Raw genomic sequence first — 4,553 nt, 5'->3', positions numbered from 1 at the left:
ATGTTTTTTTTACAATGATGCATCATGCCAATATTTTAATCTACAACTTACTGATGTCAACGAAGGATTTATTTTTTTGATTAAGAAGGAAATGTTATGTGCTTTTACATGAAAGATCTAATGGTTACAGTGGCAATAAATATTGGATGCCTACAAAAGAAGCTTTGATACCTCTATGAGTGCAAATTCAAGGTTTGTATGTATGGATTCCTCAAATATTCAGTTTTCATATTGAATAAATGTGAAAAGCTTTTCATACAGGAGTCTTAATGTTTTATTAATTTGGTTTCCAATATTTGAAAGAAAATGACTAATGTAAAGGAACAATATACACAAAAAGTGCACTAAACATCCCACATATCCTTAATCCTTTCCTTTTTTATTCTATTGTTTCATATTACACTTAAAGGTGGTGTCCATTACTTGGACAACTCATTCTCATTCTCCATGTGCGCATCCATCAAACAAAAAAGCCTATACTGTTCTCCGGTGCCGGCGCAGCTCCAGCAGTGTCTGCATTCGCTTGCCCAGGACCCACGTGACATTTTGATACCCAAGCCCTGCGACTAAGCAGCACCTGCTTCCTTCTCCCCAATTTCAGACATATAAGTAATTAAAAGGAAGTGTGTGCTGTGGCTGCCACTCGCTTCCTGTTAATTACTTAACTGAATGAGAGGAGCAAAGGAAGCCAGCGCTGATGGGTAGCAGGGCTTGTGTCATGACAATGTCACTGGCACATACGATATATATACGATATATATAGTATAGTATTCTCTGTACATTGTCCTGAGGAAGAGAACGGATATGTCCTCGAAACGCGTAGACCTGTGAAAATAAAGGGAAGAAATTTAATAACATCTGGACTCCTGTGGTTTGGCGCGGTATTTAAACCTGCTTTTCTCCTGCTATCTGATATACCTCCTCGTTGCGGGACTGCTGCCTTCCACGCTACATATATGCTTGCTAAGGGGTTGTGACTGGCACAACCCTACCAGGTGAGTGCTTTTATTTGCCTTCACCCCCTTGTGTCATACCGGGTAAGACCCTATTGCGCCTTCTCTTTCCACAGCTCCTTTTGAGGATTGAAGTTCTAAAAGTATCTAGATTCAGACACAGGTGACTCTGCAAATCTGCTTCTGAACATGGATACTGATAGGACTGTATAGCAAAAGTCCCAGCATTTTTCTTTGGATTGATGAAGTTTCTCGTATGACTGGGAATTAGAGACCAGCAGGACACTTTAAAATCTTTGGAAAGGGATTGACAGGTGAGACCGCCGAGCCACTCGGATCTGTGCTCATACTGCGGGCGGTGGCTCGAACCACTCACAGACTCGGGGGTCAAGTCACTCTGCAAGGGGGGGTTGGCACTACGCGCGGGGAAATGCGGGTGTTTGGTTTTGGGATGATGTTCGTGATGCCATCCACGGGTTGTGGTGATGGTGGACACCACCGCTGCGGTGAAGGTATGGGGACTCCCGGGAGCAGTGTAGTGACGCAGCCAGGTGTTGACCCCTCCGTGGGTAGGGGATGTTGGTCCCGGGGCCCAGTTGTACGAGGGCCGGGGCACAGGGTTGCGGTGCGGCGCCGTATGGCGCCTGTGTACTCACGATTAAACCACACAGTCACTGGTAAACCAAACGGAGGAGTGGACGGGGCCCACAGCCGGCTGCAGCTTCCTAGTCGGGTTGGCACTAGTAGTCGGCTCCCCGCCGTGTATGTGTCGTAGGAGCCCCTTTTGCCCGCAGACGCTGGCCCTTGGATCTCTGGCCTCTGGCGGTGGCTCTTATCCGGACGGGTTGGGCTGTTGCCTTCAATCGGGACTTTGGTGGGAATGAACCCCTGAGGTCCAGACCGCACTCAGTTAATTTGACTATGGTGGTGGCGTATAGCCTAGTTCGGGGTCTAAGTACCCTGCCTGGTGCTCCGGTATCCTGTTGGCTCCCCGGTTCGGTTCTGGCGGGCCGCTACCCTCTCCCGGTCCCTCACGGTTCCACCGGTCGTATTCCCGGTCTCCTGCAGGCGGCCACTGCCGTCTGCCTGCCTGACTGTTGGGGGGGTCCTAAGCTCGAACCCAGGCCCAGCGCAGAACCGTACTCCACTACTCTCCACTCCCCTGTACTGAACTGTGTACTGTGTTCCTGCCTCAGGCCAGCAGACTCCTCGGGGGGGGCGTGTCTTTCTGCCTGACTCCGCCCACCTGGTGTGCCTGTCTGACTCTGAGGGAGGCAATCAGGTCTTTGTGGTTGGCCGGTGGTACCTTTCTAGTGTGGGGGGGGGGGTGCGGTGAGTGTAGTAACCTGTGACCCCTGGGGTCCAGGCCGTCACAATTGCTGAGCTGAGTAATTTTTTTTTTTTTTTTTTATTTTTTTTTATTTTCTTCTTGTCATTCTGTTAGTTTAACCCCCTTCACCCCTGAGCCTGCCTTCACTTTAATGATCAGGTCAAATATTCCATTTCTGACCAGTGTTCCTTTATAAGGTACAAGAGCTGGGCGAACCCACACGTATTCGGGTTTGGCAATTCCAACCAGATTTTAATAAAAAAAAAAACAGTTCAGGACCAGACCTGGGCATAGACATCTACCTGGATGTTAATCCCCATGTCTGAGAAACCGAAATATTGTCCTTTTTAAAATGATGGTACAAAAGGCTAGGGGGATCAGAGCAGGAACGTTATAATTAAGGTAGAGTCACACTTGCGTATCGCTTCTGATGCGATATGCTAATAACTCTCGGCTCATGCTCTGCTGGAAGCGTGGTTTGAGTGTCATGCGATTGATTTGATCCTGAGATTGCATCACAGTCGTGGAGGACAGGGAGGGGTTAATCTTTTTGTCTCCTTAATTGTCAGCCTGTGTGTATATCGCACTGCACTTGAATGACATCTGAGTGCAGTCCAAAGGTTTTCTCGCACCCATAGATTTGTATGGGGCAAGTGACATGGCTCTCGCAGACAATCGCAGCATGCTACGATTTTTTTTTTTTTTTCTTCGGCCATGTCTGTTACTTTAATAGCCATTAAGCAGTGCGTGCGGCCTGTAGAGCCATGTGCCCAGGAGGAGCTGGACAGAAGACAAGCGGAAAATGTCAGAGAGGCTTGCTGCCAGCTTCATCATATTAAGAATACATATATATGTATATATTTGTCTGGTTTATATGTATTTTTGGTTAATTTGTTTTCAAATATGTATATGTACTTACACAAACATGTACACATACAGGCATATCTGCATGGGGCCAACTGGGATCCACAATAACAAACCTGCAGCCGGCCCTGGGCAACGTGTTACGAGAGTACATTATAGGGCAACAAGGGTAAATTGTGAAAGGGGGCACAGTATTGTGTGTGTTGGTTGGGTGTAATATACAAAGGGGCAGTGGCGTATATTATACAGAGGGGCAGTGTGGGAGAGATAATATGGAGAGGGACAGTGTAGCGGGTTTATTAATAATAATAATAATAATATTATTTCCTGGGTGAAACACTTCTGGAACAATTTCAAGGGTGCCATGACTGTGTGTGTGTGTGTATATATATAGTTATATTGTATGTGTGTGTGTGTGTGTGTGTATAGATATTAAGTGTGCGTGTATATATATATGTGTGTGTGTGTGTGTGTGTGTGTGTGTGTATATATATATATATATATATATATATATATATATATATATATATATATATTATATACAGTGCCTGCAAGTAGTATTCAACCCCCTGCAGATTTAGCAGGTTTGATAAGATGCAAATAAGTTAGAGCCTGCAAACTTCAAGAGCAGGATTTATAAACAGATGCATAAATCTTACAAACCAACAAGTTATGTTGCTCAGTTAAATTTTAATAAATTTTCAACATAAAAGTGTGGGTCAATTATTATTCAACCCCTAGGTTTAATATTTCTTTGTCGCTCTATTGGGAGACCCAGACAATTGGGTGTATAGGCTATGCCTCCGGAGGCCGCACAAAGTATTACACTCAAAAGTGTTAAGCCCCTCCCCTTCTGCCTATACACCCCCCGTGCTCCCACGGGCTCCTCAGTTTTTTGCTTTGTGCGAAGGAGGTCAGACACGCACGCACAGCTCCACAGATTGGTCAGCAGCAGCTGCTGACCATGTCGGATGGAAGAAAAGTGGGCCCATATAGGGCCCCCAGCATGCTCCCTTCTCACCCCACTCTTGTCGGTGGTGTTGTAAGGTTGAGGTATCCATTGCGGGTACGGAGGCTGGAGCCCACATGCTGTTTTCCTTCCCCATCCCCCTCAGGGCTCTGGTGGAAGTGGGATCCTATCGGTCTCCAGGCACTGAGACCGTGCTTCATCCACAACTCCTGTGGAGCCTGCTGGATAGGAGCCGGGTATCGTTCAGGGACATGGCCCTGCTACTTGGAGGTACTCTGTGTCCCCGTGGGGACCGCGCACAGCAACACTCCAGCATTGCTGGGTGTGCTAGTGCACCGGGGACCACGGCGCTGACCGGGTTAATATGTGCCATTACACACTCAGCATTGCTGAGTGTGTTTATGTATAGGGACTGCCGCACTAGACCGCCGCGGCC

The 4,553-nt window shown here is 47.1% G+C and overlaps 1 protein-coding gene across 1 annotated transcript in view; it reads left to right on the top strand.

Moving 5' to 3' along the window:
• SLC35E3 (solute carrier family 35 member E3) overlaps nucleotides 1-258 on the top strand; it is a 33,793-nt gene extending 33,535 nt beyond the window's left edge. Inside the window, exon 5 of the mRNA XM_075342468.1 lies at nucleotides 1-258. This exon is cut by the window's left edge and continues 344 nt beyond it. The gene's annotated coding sequence lies outside the window, so the exon portion shown is untranslated.
• The last annotated feature ends 4,295 nt before the right edge of the window (nucleotides 259-4,553 follow it).

Source organism: Anomaloglossus baeobatrachus, chromosome 4 (assembly GCF_048569485.1).
Source record: "Anomaloglossus baeobatrachus isolate aAnoBae1 chromosome 4, aAnoBae1.hap1, whole genome shotgun sequence".
Classification (NCBI taxonomy): domain Eukaryota; kingdom Metazoa; phylum Chordata; class Amphibia; order Anura; family Aromobatidae; genus Anomaloglossus; species Anomaloglossus baeobatrachus.
Note: the sequence above shows the minus strand (reverse complement) of the source record. Positions and strands in the feature narration are given on the sequence as shown.